The sequence below is a fragment of the Triticum dicoccoides genome, chromosome 5B, assembly GCF_002162155.2.
Source record: "Triticum dicoccoides isolate Atlit2015 ecotype Zavitan chromosome 5B, WEW_v2.0, whole genome shotgun sequence".
Lineage (NCBI taxonomy): Eukaryota > Viridiplantae > Streptophyta > Magnoliopsida > Poales > Poaceae > Triticum > Triticum dicoccoides.
The window spans coordinates 508,549,020-508,564,343 of NC_041389.1; positions in this window are offsets into that span (position 1 = coordinate 508,549,020).

Here is a 15,324-nt window from a genome sequence, read left to right on the forward strand (position 1 = left end):
ACGTGAGCCAGGAGGACGCACCACCCGCTACAACCGGCGACAACTCCCGCTGTCCCTCACCGCCCACGTGGCTGAGGAGACATTGGGGCAACACCTGCGACGCCGCTCGCTGTAGAAGTCGGTGCCGCCTCACTGCCCGAGGCCGCCGCCTCGGCGCCCGAAGCCCTCCGCGCAGGAGCATCGAGATCCTCTTGCTCCAATACTAGTAAACTTGATATTTGTACTTACTACTGGCGTCTCCGGCCGACCTTGTGAGCTCACTGCATAAAGCAAGGTCTTCTCTTCAAAACAAAAATACACCAATTTTATTACCTATTTTGAGAAACACCAAGTATAAAATGCACATGCGCACACCACCCCACACACAGTATAGCACAGGAATACCTACAACATTTTTCCCAATAGACCGAATCCTATAAATCAAGCAATTCCCGTAGATAAATTCCATGAAGGTTTCTATCCGCCTGCTGCAAAGTTCACATCGCAACACGTTGCGCAACCATCAACCACGACTTGGGAGCTGGGATTGTGCACCAAGGCCGGCGGTGTCATATCTCCGTCACGGAACAGGGGGGCTTGCATCGGGACACAGGCACGCGTGATTTCGATTTCGCTCATGTCGTCGCGACGGAGGTCGCTGTTCAGGGCTCTCCGTCCCTTTCGGCTCGCTCGCCGCGGCGTGCGCTGGGCCGCCACATGGAGTGGTACTGGTGCCTGCGTCTTCATCAGGAATGCCCTGTTTTGTCAGTGGCGCGAACCGCTGGAGGTCGATCGAGGTCAAAAGATGATGTCCGCTGTTATTTTGCTTACCGCGGAGATCGATCGTGCCGTGGGATAAGGCCAACTCCACCGCGCGACCTGATCCTGTCCGGGCCCGTCCGTTTGAGGTAAAACGGACAAATCAGACGGCCCAGCGCGCAGGAGCAAACAGACTTTTGTCCGTTTTGTGTCCACTTTCGACCCATCAACGGCCTAAGTTTGCGTCGATTTTGGGGTGAAACGGACATCACGCGAACGCGCCGGCCGTGTGCGCGTGTTCTCCCCTGGCCCGCCCGTCGGTGGCACAAGATGGGCCTTTTTCTATCCGCCCCCTCCCTCCCTCCGGCCGCATCCCACTCCACTCTTCTTCACTCTTCCCCACTCTTCCCCTCGCCGCCCGCCGTCGCCGCCGCTGCCATTGCGGCCGTGCAACACGGACGCACGCTCGCCCAGCCCCTTCCCCTCGTCGCCGCCGAGCTACCCAAACACGGCCACCTGGTTTGCGCACCCGCCGGCCGGATTCGGGGCGGATCCGGTCGGTCTTGAGCTCGCCCGGCTGTGGGAGGCCGGGCCGCGCCATGGACTGGCCGGGCACCTCGCCGGAAGGCCCTGATAGGGCCGCAAGGCCACATGCAGGCAGTGGCTCGTCCTCTAGCCGCTCGGATCTGCACCGTCGGTGGCCCGCCAGCAGATACGCGAATGGCGGCCGACCGGGCTCGGTGCTTGCCCAAAAACTCGTCGGCGCACCGTTGCCCCTCATCAAGTGTGACCACTGCCCAAGGATGGTCGTGCGCCGCATGTCTACAACGCCGGAGCATCCCGGATGGGTGTTCATCAAGTGCTTAAACGATGGGGTACGTGCTTTTTTTAGCTTCGATTTGTGCTTTCGGATTAGATTAGTTGTGCTAACTTTAAATTTTATTGTGTAGAATGGATGCAAGTTTTAGTATTGGAAAGAAGAGTACATCGATATATTAATAGAGTGAAATCTAGTACATGTTCATGCACTTTTAGCTAGCCTAGAGGCTGTAGGTAAAACAAGTGCACTTGTTGCTAGATTAGAGGCTAGGCATGATACTACGTGTGAGGAAGTAACATTGACTTCTGGCTTGAAGAAGAAAGGAGTATGCAACGTCGAGCCTCCTCCACAGATCAACAATGAGTGCATCGAGAAGGCCCTAACCCAACTCAAGGGAGCAATTATGGAAGTTGGGTATCTTCTCAAATGTATTCTTGTGGTTCTTGTTTTCTTTGGCCTTACTTTACTAGTTAAAATGTGATGATGTATTGTCATGTATCAAAAATGAATGATGAAAAGAATTTTAAGGACTTGCAAAGAAAAGTGCACGCAGACAAGATGCGGCCGGGATGCGGCCGCGCGCTGGGCGCACGGCCACCGCATCCCGGAAAATGCTCGGATATGACCCCACCCTCCTACCCAAATGGACAGAATTCAGACAAAACGGACATTCGTTTGAGGTCGTACGGTAGAGTTGGCCTAAGTATCGGCCAAAACTAGAAAAAGTGTGAGGCAACATCATCCCTCTTCTGCCACTTGGGATATTCCAACACAAAAGCAGCACAGCAAATTAGTATACGACGACGACGACCACGACGCAGTGTATCACCAACCACAATAATGCGAGAGAACCGGCGTGTCCTCTGCAACGCCTCAATTCTCTCCGTGCCCGATACTAAAGCTCCGTTATTAAGATGCATACAATATCTTAAAAAGATCACCCCTGTCCGAACATCTATTTTTGCGATGCCGAAAACGTAACAACACAAAGTCATTGTCTGAGAATACACTTTGGTTCTTTTCAGAAAGTAGGCCATCAAAACGAACTCCTCCGGTATTTTGTTTCAAACTAAACACTGTGCCATAAAGATTAGGCTCACATGAGAACCCACTTTGCTCCTTTTCTGAAAGTTTGGACGGAGTTTTATGACATTATCGGATGCCAACTCACACAGTTCCCTATTTGCTACCCGGGCATTACGATTCATTACCGTGTCTAACTATCCCTGAGTGGAAATATGCAGAACAAAGACTGGAGAAACACATTTACAGTTGAAAGATGTTGACGCTCAAAAGTGACACAATGGTAAAAGTTTCTTTAAACTATGTTAAGATTAATTCAAACTTATGATTGGAGGTCACCATGGGATGGATCTTTTCGAGAAGATCAAGATGGATATGAAGATAGTCTAAAACAGAGCTCGGATGTAAAAGTTATGACAAGTTCAGAAATGCTCATGTTGACACCAGATTAAAGAATGGCTGGAAACCCAATTAAGATGTCCTCATATGGAAAAATGATCAACACGAGTTGTCTTCGTCTTGTCGAAACGGTCGATTTTGATATAAAAATCGTCTTAATCCAAGGTCGTATGCAAAAGTTACAGCTAGTACAAGACACTGCTACACTAGATGGCCGGATACTTCGGGGAAAAACATCTGGGTTTTGATTTTCTCTGTGGATGGCCGGACACTCCGGATATGTTCGTCCGGGTTTTGAATTTCGCTGCTGCAGACTTCAGAAAATAGCCGAAAACTCTCTCAAGATGGCCTCAGATCAAAAAATGTTCAACACGAAAGTTGTTCGTCTCGTCGAAACGATCAAGATTGCTTTTGGGCTCGTTTCCATCCGAGATCGTTTACTCCCCCAAACATGGCCCTCAAGGTGCACCCAGATTTTACCAAACAGTTTTGGAAAGTTCGGACCAAACAAATCCGAATTGGACTAGGGTTTTGGACGTGAATTGAAGCCTTTTCCTTGCACGGGAAGTCCAGCCGCCTCTTATATATTTAAGGGGTGACGGCCGATTGAACAACAACACACAATCGCAAAACCCATCTACTTTTTACCCTAGTTTTAGGTCTTTCTCTTGTTCTTTCTCTCTCGTTCTTCGTTCGTTCTTCGTATTGAAGGGCAGCGATCCTCGAGACTCTAGGGGTGGGCGAACCGACCTAGGGCAGCCCATAGCCGCTGCGTGTCCAGACAGTGTCCCTCCCGGACGCGTGGGGTTTCGGGTCCTGAAAAGCACCCGCCGGATTGCTTGCGAACCACGCTTCTGGACGGGTCTCCTTCGGCGTGAGCTGCGGTGCATCACCCTCGGCGTCGGAGGTACACGGTGACGTGTTCGTGTGCGAACACACTTTTTGGCGACTCCGCTGGGGAAGAAAGATCAAGAATCATCATCAACCATGTCTAATCTCCCCAAGCCCTCAGAAGTTAACGCCGATAACATCATTATGCCCGGTCTTGATGAGCTATCGGATGAACGTCGCCAAGCCTACGAAGCGCACAAGAAGCAGCGTGAAGAGGCTTTTGAGGCGCTCAAGAAGAAGCGCGAGGAGGAGGATTTGGAAGCGTTTCTTTCAAGTTTCAAGAAGGACCGTCAAGGCAACATCACTCCGGTTGAAAACGTCAATTTTCCTCCCCTCATCGACGAACAAGATGTAATCACTATGAGTAAAGTTTTTTCTCCGGAGCAAGTGGCTGTGATTGAAAGTCTTGTTAGTAAGGGTAATGTGATGGCATACAATTCTTTTGTGGCTAGTGCTAATGCTCAGAAAAATATGCCTTTGTCATCTAGTGGTACTGTTGGTGTATCTGAAAACGCTAGTTCAACTTTACCTATTTCATCGGCACCTCCTATACAACAACAATATAGTATGCCATTGAATTTTTACCCTAGTCAAACCAACCAGCTTGTGACTACACCTACATACCCTAATCCTATTATGAGTGTGCCCAATTCAACGTCAACACCGAATCACTTTGTCACACCACCCATAGGCGCAAGCATGTTTGGTCTTCCGCCGAATTATGGTTCGGTGCCCATCCCACAAGTTGCACCAATAGCTAGTACTCAGGTTGCTCCTATGTCATTGCCACAAACATCTTCATCTACCTCGGATCCAATTTTAGCTAAATTAAGGGAGGATTTGCATAAGATGTTTCTAGAAACTTTTGGAAACGAGCCGAAAGTAAAGAGTCATGTGTATCAAAAGCCTTATCCTGAACACTTCGATGCAATTTCTTACCGTCAAGGTTATAAGGTTCCTGATTTTGTTAAATTTAGTGGTGAGGGTACGAAAACAATTTGGGAGCATGTGAGTCAGTATCTAGCACAGTTGGGTGAAGCAGGTTCCATAGAAGAGTTGAAAGTGCGTTTATTTCCCTTGTCTTTAACTGGCACCGCATTTTCATGGTTTGCTGCTTTACCACATGGCTCAATTCTCTTATAGTCGCAATTAGAGCAAAAGTTTCATGATCACTTTTATAGCGGCGATAATGAGCTAAAGTTGTCACATCTTACATCGGTTAGGCAGAAACATGATGAATCGGTCACCGATTACGTCAAGAGATTTAGAGATATAAAGAACCGATGTTATAGCTTAGTGATAACTGAGAGAGACTTGGCGGATCTTGTTCTTAATGGTTTAAAAACTCAAATTAAAGAGAGGCTAGAAAGTTATGAGTTTTTGAATATTAACCAAGTCTTGCAAAAAGGCTTTGGCTCAAGAGAGTCGAAGTAAAGAGGTTCATAGGTCTACAACCGATCGTCCTAGAATGCATATGGTTGAATACAATGATGATAATTCGGACGATGAGGTTGATTTCTATACTACTGAATTTGTTTGGTCCTCAAAGGCCAAACCCTATATGTGCAATGCTCTTAAGTCGATTCGCAAGAATCGTAATGAGGAGGTGAGGTTTACTTTTGATATATCAAAGTGTGATAAAATATTTGACGCTCTCTTGCAAGATAAGATGATTACAATATCACACACCATACCGCCGTTTGAGGAGCTGAAATGACGTGCTTATTGCAAGTACCATAATTCACTTTCTCATGCTACTAACGATTGCAATGTTTTCAGACGACAGATACAATCGGCCATTAATGATGGACGATTGAACTTTGCTAAGATGCAAGTTGATAAACAGCCCTTCCCGATAAACACCATGGACTTGGAGGGAAAGAAAATGTTGATTCGGCCTAGCATAGCCGAATCTGCTAATAAAGATAATGTTGTTATTGGTGAACCCAGGAAAGGCAAGGAGGGTGACAAAGTCTTGGGACGAGAGGTTGTGCTTGATAAGCAACCCGATGGCAAAGAAGTATTGAAGATCACCATAAAAAATCCTTCACTCGGGGGGCAACCACAAGTACAAGAAGATACTCATGTTAGATTTATCAAGCCCGAGAATTCAGAAGTTGGCAAGTGGGAAAAGAGTGAAGATAAACGCAAGCGAATTAGTCCAACTTTTGATATGTTGCTATCCAAATGTGCAAGTCAAGCGACCGGTTCTAGCTCTAATCGGCAATCACATTCAAAGCGTTCAAGATTGCCTCTGGAGCAAGAGTTTCGACGCTATGCAAGGCCATATGGTTCATGGGCACCGACACCATGGATGTCACAACCCTGCTATGCGCCATATTACATGAGAGGCTTCAGTGGAGGATGGGGGCAACCCCCAATGGCTCCTTATGCTTTTCATATGTGGCGGGCAGCACCTAGAAGGCCTGCTCGTGAGAGGCTTTATTATCCCACACAAGGACGTTTGAGTTATGGTGCTAATCGGCCAACAAAAAATTCTCCAAGTAAGGCCAATAAAAATGTGTGGCGTGTCAAGTCACCTAATGCGGAAATTTCAGAATGCGACATGCAAAAGGAGATCAAAAAGCCGTTTGTTGGTAATCTGGCTACTTCTAATGGTGATATTGTTATTGTTCAGCAGGGTTCCATGGTTGATGATCATGAGGCGAGCACAAGCAATGCCAAACCAAGGGATCCCAAATATACTCAACCTAAGTGGTGTCCTCCCGGTTTAACTAAGACCATGAAAAGGAGATTACAACGCATGAGGAACCACGAGATGGTAGAACACAAAGAGGAGAGGCAAAGGGACGAATTGTTTAGTGAAATTCGGCCCATAGCACTCACAAAACAAGTGTGGAGGCCTAAACAAAAACAAAACACAGATGCTTCTACATTAGCTGCAGCAACACCTTCACCACCAAAAGAGGATGATGCGACCCCTATTACATCGTCCACACTACTTGAAACATCCCATTCAATTGGTGAATCTTTAAGCCCAATATACACATTGGGAGATGAAGACGAGATGGTGGATTATGAATCTATGCCAGTTCGGGAAGGTATGGATATTAATATGGTATATTACTTACCTGCCGAGTTTCGTGCTATAGGTGAAGAAGGGGAGGTAGCCCAGCTGAATTTTGGTCCTAAGAATGCTATTTTCGAGAAGCCAAGAGAACCGGTGAAGCACTTGAAGCCATTGTACCTCAAAGGTCATATTAACGGATCACCGATTGCTAGGATGCTCGTTGATGGCGGTGTTGTGGTAAATCGTATGTCCTACTCGGTCTTCAAAAAGTTGGGTTCAGATGATGATGCATTGATGAAGACCAATATGATACTTACTGGATTCGAGGGTAAAGAAAAGACAGAGGCCAAAGGTGTGATGTGCATGGAACTCACCGTGGGAAGCAAAACTTTGGCCACCACATTCTTCATCGCCGAGGTGTAAGGTAACTATAATGTTATATTAGGTCGCGATTGGGTTCATGCTAACCAATGTGTTCCATCTACCATGCATCAATTCTTAATACAATGGGTCGATGATGAGGCAGAAGTCATTCACGCGGATAATTCAGCTTGTGTTGCTTTGGCCGATGCATTGGTGGATTGGAATCATCCTGATGTTACTTGCTTAACAGGGCGTGACCTCTCGGAGTTTGATTTCCTTAGTGCTATGAGGAACGGGTTCATTCCCATCTCTTTAAAGCCGATTGGTGGTAATCGGTTCCAAGGTATGATGTAAACAAGAAGTTAAAATCAATGGCCGATATAGAATTATCGCCCTAAGCATAAACATGGCCGATATAGAAATTATTGCCCGAAGCACATAAAATGGCCGATGGAGTGTTGACATCATCCTTAGAAAAAACATCGTGCAAGTTATTTTTCGGCACACAAGTTTGCCGAAAAACAGAGGGGCATGTGTTGACGCTCAAAAGTGGCACAATGGTAAAAGTTTCTTTAAACTATGTCAAGATTAATTCAAACTTATGATTGGAGGTCACCATGGGATGGATCTTTTCGAGAAGATCAAGATGGATATGAAGATGGTCTAAAACGAAGCTCGGATGCAAAAGTTATGACAAGTTCAGAGATGCTCATGTTGACACCAGATTAAAGAATGGCTGGAAACCCAATTAAGATGTCCTCATATTGAAAAATGATCAACATGAGTTGTCTTCGTCTCGTCGAAACGGTCGATTTTGATATAAAAGTCGTCTTAATCAGAGGTCGTATGCAAAAGTTACAGCTACTACAAGACGCTGCTACACTGATAGCCGGACACTCCGGGGAAAACCATCTGGGTTCTGATTTTCTATGTGGATGGCCGGACACTATAGATATGTTCGTTTGGGTTTTGAATTTCGCTGCTGCATACTTCGGAAAACAGCTGAAAACTCCCTCAAGATGGCCTCGGATCAAAAAAATGTTCAACATGAAAGTTGTTCGTCTCGTCGAAATGGCCAAGATTGCTTTTGGGCTCATTTCCATTCGAGATCGTTTACTCCCCCAAACATGGCCGTCAAGGTGCAGCCAGATTTTACCAAACAGTTTTGGAAAGTTTGGACCAAACAAATCCGAATTGGACTAGGGTTTTGGACGTGAATTGAAGCCTTTTCCTTGCACGGGAAGTCCAGCCGCCTCTTATATACTTAAGGAGTGACGGCCGATTGAACAACAATACATAATCGCAAAACCCATCTACTTTTTACCCTAGTTTTACGTCTCTCCCTTGTTCTTTCTCTGTCGTTCTTCGTTCGTTCTTCATATTGAAGGTTAACTCTTTAGGGGCGGGCGAACCGACCTAGGGCAGCCCATAGCTGCCACGTGTCCAGACGGGGTCCCTCCCGGATGCGTGGGGTTTCGGGTCCTGAAAAGCACCCGCCGGATTGCTTGCGAACCACGCTTCCGAACGGGTCTCCTTCGACATGAGCTGCGGTGCATCACCCTCGGCGTCGGAGGTACACGGTGACGTGTTCGTGTGCGAACAAAAGACCAAACTCTTGTCTTATGGGGGTGTTTGGTTGTGACCAATTTCATCCTTAGCAATATGGTTTATGCATGTTGCCCTTCTTTCACTTACGGAAAGGTGTTCTATAGAGTCTGGACTATTTTAAATACATTTTCTAATGAATCAAAGAAATACTGGCTAGTTACATGGAATGCGTTATGCCGACATGAAAGCCAGGGGGTCTTGGAATCCATGATCTTGACATAAAAAACATTGCTCTTCTCAGTAAATAAGAATATAAAGTCCTCACTGGGAATGAAGTGTGGCATAAAATTGTTCGTAAAAAGTACAAGGGTTCCAAAGCCATTTCTCAACTCCATTAGAAGCCCGGGTATTCGTATATTTGTCCTTGCGTGATGAAGGTCAAAAAATTCTTTTCCCGGTTTGGCACTTCCATCGGTTAAGGATGGCCCACAGTTTAGATTCCGAGAGGATACCTGGTTGGGGGACACACCACTTATGGTGCAATAACTAGATATGTATTGAATTGTTAGACATAAATTTATTATAATCACATATGTCTTGGCGCAAGCAAATCTTGATAATTCTTTCTGTATGGACCAACAAGGGCCTTGTCTTGTAGAAATTGGCTATCAAACAAACTAGACAAGTTTAGATGAAATTTGCACCAGAAACTGCATGTTTTCTATCAAGTCCCTATATGAGGGGATTGCCCACAATGATGTCCATATTACCAATAAAAAATAAAAAATAAATCTAATACTACCGTTTAGAGTGATGACTCCATACTTGGTTTATCATGCAATGGTCGGGGTAGGGATCTTTTTATGATGACGTCTATCTGACACGAGAGCATACTACTAGGGAGGTTTTCTCAAATCATGGATGACAATATAATATCCGGATAGGGTGCGGCTTGCTTATTTAATTTGCCGTGAAATATTCAGTTCCTTTCGATTGTGTTGGTTGTGTGCATCATGTTATGCATAGGTCAGGCATTTGCTCAACAAAGCTGTATCATCTTGATATATCGATTGCATGAAAATGTCCTTTATCCAAGAATAAAGATTAATCTCACATGATTAATTAAAAAATAGAATGTAATTAAATTTAAAATATATATGATTTGGAGCAATAACATACAAATGATGTAGTGACTTTTTGACATCAAGATGGCCGGATTCTGGCTTGTATTCTCCTTCAATATTTTATATATATAAGTCCATCAAAGTTGAAGATAAGGGGATGGTGAAATTCATATTTAAACTCACACCAAATCAACAATCTCAATCACTAGTTTTTGGTGCAATGAAGTTTCCTACAAGGTTCACTCATCGGCAAATGTTCTCTTGATTCTGCGGAGACACCGACAAGATAGTTGAGGATGAGGATTGATAGAGGTATATTTATGGTTGCTCCACGTTGTGTTGCTGATCTCCTTCTTTATGCCAATTTTTGATCGAACGGATAGTGACCTTTTTTAATAGAGCAAAGGGAGATGTTCTCTCATCGACTTCAGGTGTTGTAACCAGGGTTTAAGATTTTGTATCTTTATTTTTAAGAGATTTAAAAAATTGGAAATCTTAATTTTGATGCTTAATCCTTCAGCAAAACAATAGTCTAGCACTACTAGGAAAAAGACTAGTAGTAACGCTGGAAAACTGCCTTTTAGTAGCGCGGGTACCTGCACTACTACTATCGCGCTAGAACTAAATGGTTAGTAGTAGCGCCTCTATAATATCAACGCTACTAGTATCCTAAATACTAGTAGCGCCCAATTTTATTCCCACGCTACTACTACCTATTTAGGATCTAAAAAAATCGACCAATTCCATTTTATGCATACAATTTCGAGAGAACACAATAGTGATGGAAATGTCCTTATTCCTGATTCTACTATCACAATTGTCATATCTACTATCACACAGTTCCTCATTCTACATGTCCTCACTCCAGTGATAAGAAAAATGAAAAGGAAAAAATAGAGCTAATCTGCTAGAAATGTCCGTATTCCTAAGTAATATTCAATGGAATGGTGCAATTACACTGTAGTGTCATGGATTCACTCTGCCGCTTCAACATCTGATTATCCTGCAGCGATGGAAATGAGCATCAGCAAGGCATATAGATATAGTAAATAAATGGAGAGGAAGCATAAGCTCAGATGATACAGGAGACTGGGACTAAGATTCTGATACAATGAGAATATACACTGAAATTTGCCCCAAAATTACCTTTTGCAACTCTTCAAATCTCTTGGTTGAAGCAGACAGTGAGATCTCAACCTACTCCCTCCTACGAGAAACAGTTCCCCTCAACTTCTTAGCATCTGCACGAAAAAAGAGGGGAAATTACTGCACCTTTGCAAGAAAAATAAGAAACCAAAATAGAAAAGGAGTTTCTTGGGGAAAAACCACAACCCTTAATGTGTGAAGAAAGAATATAATGATTTAAATTGTAAGGAAAGGATTAGCATATGTAAGGCTGGTTGTTTTGTAAAAATAGCTAAGCAGACTTGTAATTTGAGGTTTGAACCTCACCTAGAAAAGGTAGGTAGAAAAAGAAAAGTTGAGAGTCTTGCTCCAAGTGCCACTGAAATCGGTGATAAAACAAAAAAAGTGCACATATGAAGAATAGCTCCATTGAGGGGTTCTTTCCTCAAGATGAAGATTCACCAATTCTAGTATTCTCAAGGAAACAAATATATTTTGAAGTTCTTCATTTAAGATACAATAGCATTTATTATATCTTATATGTGACAAACGTATTATAGCCATGTAACATCCCAAATTTCCAATTTGGAATGTTATACATAGATCATCATTGCATATCATATTTTATTGCATTTTGGTTGATCCTACAAATTCTAAGCAACTCAAGGACCCACAGAGAGAGTTGGAGATTTCGATATTTTCATATTTTAGTTTTCTCAAATTTTGAAAAGAGGATCATTTGGTTTTAATTATTTTTCTCTCCTAATATTTCCAATATGAAAGTAAAAGAGAGGAGATAAAATGACTTCTCCAAATAAAAGAAATATTGGAGGAAAAATATTAAAATCAAATAAGAATTTATTTGGTCTCTTATTGCTATTTTATTTGAATTAGGAAAAAAATGCATTTTCCAAAATTGCATTAGAGACCCAAATAAATGTTCACTTTGTCCGCAATATTATTAGAGGACCGTGAAATTTTATTTCAGAATTTTTAGACTCCATTTAGTATTTCTTTTATTAGTTTTTCTGCATCAGGATATATTTTAAAAAAAGTGAAGTCGACTTACCGGGCCGTGTCTGACAAGGACACTGTACCCGGCCGGCCCTTTTAAAGGCCGAGGCCCGCATCCCCGCCAGCCCCGCCGCCCCCGAACCCTAGCTCCACCACCGCCGCTTTTCGCCGCCGCCGCCTCTCGCACCGCCGCCGCCGCCGCCTCCCGCCGCCGCGCCGCTGTCGCCCTCACCCCGTTGGAGCCCCACCGCCCCGCCGGACCTCGCCGGAGGTACCCGACGCCGCCGTTGCCGTTCGTCGTTTTTTTTTGAGAAAAACCATTCTGTTTTTTTGAAAAACCTAGATATGTTTTTTTAGAATAGATCGGTTCGGTTTTTTTCGGTTTAGTTAATTAGCGGACGTTCGTTTTAACGAAGGCTTTTTGTCCGTTTAGCGCATACAGCGAACGTTCGTTTGTTAGTGTGTTCGTCTGTTTTTTCTAGGGTTTTCCGGCGATTATTTTCGATCGCGATTTCTGCCCTGATCTTCATTTTAGTTTATCCTTTCGCTTGTTTATCGGAATCAAGTGAAACAAGCGCCTAGATCTTCGTCTCGAAGCCCTCTTTCTGTTTAACCAACTTGGACATGATTTTGTTACTATAAAATTTGACCTTAGTCCAGATTAGTAAAGAGATTTGTTTCTTTCGTAGTTTGAGTTTTGTTGCTCCGTTTGGTTTGACTCTTTTTGCAAACCGGAGTTTTTCAGCTGAACTTTCTGGTTAGATCTTCTTTTATTTGAGTTTTACTCGTGCTTATAGTTGAGTGCTCATTGTATGTTATTGTTTGTTTATGACAGAACACCCGGAGTGCGAAGCGTGCTACTACGAGTCCCTAGGTTTTGCAGATCATCAGCAAGTAACACTTTGATCATATCCCTTTATTACCCAGTTTTTATGCATTAGTTACAACCCTCAAACATTGCATGAGTAGGATCTCTTAATATGTGGGTTTTGGGAAGTAGATGATGAGGTAGAACCTATTGCCTTTAATTATCAAACCTTTGGGAGTTACTTCTACGTTATGCCTAGGATTGCTATGCTGTGCTCGTAGACGTGGTTTGGGTGAGTGTATCCATGACAGATGTGAGTGTTGTTAATAAATGGTTGACATAAGGTGACTACTTAAATACACATCTGGGTGGATTGGTTGAGGCACCCTGGAGTACCCAGTGGTTGCCAGGGCACCTGGAGAATTCAGTATTATCCTAGGATATCCCAGAGTACCCGTGTGATCATCCTACGATTCGCCACACAGGCTCAAAGGGATCATAAGATTATTCATGCTGGAAACTTCCGTGTGCAGGCACAAGCCAATATGGGCTCTGGCATAGTTGAGTAAGTTGCGTGAGCCCTTGAAGAGGTAGACTAGCAGATGTAGTGGGTTGTAGGTGGTACTGTCCACCCAGAGTAGAGAGTTAATGCTTCAGAAAGGCTATGTCTCGATCCTCCGATCATGGATGTGTTCGAGTCTTGTGGGGAAAAGGGCACAAACCTCTGCAGAGTGTATAAACTAATCATGGTTAGCCGTGTCCCCGGTTATGGACATTTTGAGTATCTGGATCTTGGATTATCATGTTGATCTCATCACTCTAAATTAATTTGAATAGGTTTAATGATGATGTTTAATTGGGATTGAGTTGGAGGAACCTTCTCAATGTTTAACAACCACCATGATAGTTAAATAAAATTTATTCCTTTGATGTAGGGGAAAATTGGCTTTATGCAAAACTGTAACCATAGAGCTTTCCACCAGCCACATATGCATGTAGTGGTAGCATTATTTCTGTTCAGTACTCTATGTGTTACATTGCCAGCATATTCCATGTGTTGGCCTGTTTCGGGCTAAGACTTTTCAGATGGCGAGTAAGGTGGCATAGGTCGTTGCCGTTCACTTAGCTATGCTGTTGGAGTTGATGGACTCACTTTATCTTCCAAGTCTTCTGTTGTTATCGTTTTAGATGGCCTTAAGCCATATTATTGTAATAAGTTCTCTTTCGAGACATTCGATGTAATAAGTGTGTGATTGAAACTCTGTTATAAATCCTCGAGTACTATGCATGTCAGCATTACCGATCCAGGGATGACACTGATGCACAGTGACTAGACTGTTTGAGGTCTGGTCGCTACAAGATGGTATCAGAGCACACGCTGACTGTAGGACACGACCACTAAGCTAAAACAATAGGTAACTCTTCTCCACTCATTTCTGACTCCTCTCCCTTTTCTACTCTATAGGATGGCAGATTCAAGGAACAAGTTTACACAACCGGATGAAGACACACCTTTTGGACGACACTTGAATGAGGTTACTAGGTACCTGAACATCGGAATACCAAGCTTCACCGGGACCTACATCGCCATTTTACCAGAAGAGGAGTGCTGGATGATTCGAGTTCAAGTACCAGGAAGGACGTTCATGCCAGTCACTGAGCCCATAGAGTTTTCCTTTGATGCACCAACCTGGAGTCTAGGAAAGAGCATGGCAGCCCACATCTCCATGGGACGCATTGGAGAAGTTTGCCACAAGGATCTCAAGGACACTATTTACCAGATATGTGGGCACCGAGATGAGCAATGGGAGATGATCAGCACCAGGAGGGACATGTCCATTGCAGCTTTCATCCAGGAGTTAAACCAGCACATTCGTCGCCAGGAGAACCAGATGTGCGCAAGCATGATAGATCTGAAGAAGGCAATGATCAAGATCACAGAGCTGGAGGAAGAACTCAAGTCTACACGCGATGGACATGAAGAGGAAATGATGATACTAGTGGAGAAGAATGACGATCTGACAAGGAAGCTAGGAGTATTTATGGGAGACCCCGCACCAGGAGGAGATGATGACGATTCCAAAGACATTCGTTTGGAGGACTACATCATCATCGACGACACCGACTCAGACCCCGATGATAGCGATGATGATTACGTTGATGAAGCTGGAGCGGATATCATGGAGTCTTCTACAGATTAAAACTTCTAGTCGACCACCATATCAGTAGTAGTATTCCCCCATGTATATAGTATAGTCCGAGCACTTTTATAACGATAGTTAGATCGATTGTATGCCCTTGTTTGAATTGATTGAAGTGAATTGATTGTGTTTGTCTCATGTGCATATGGGTAGTGTTTTCCCCTTAGACCTCATTCTGTTCTGTTTTCTCATCTTTTCTAAACCCATCAGATGCCTCTGAGACGTGACAATGGATTTGC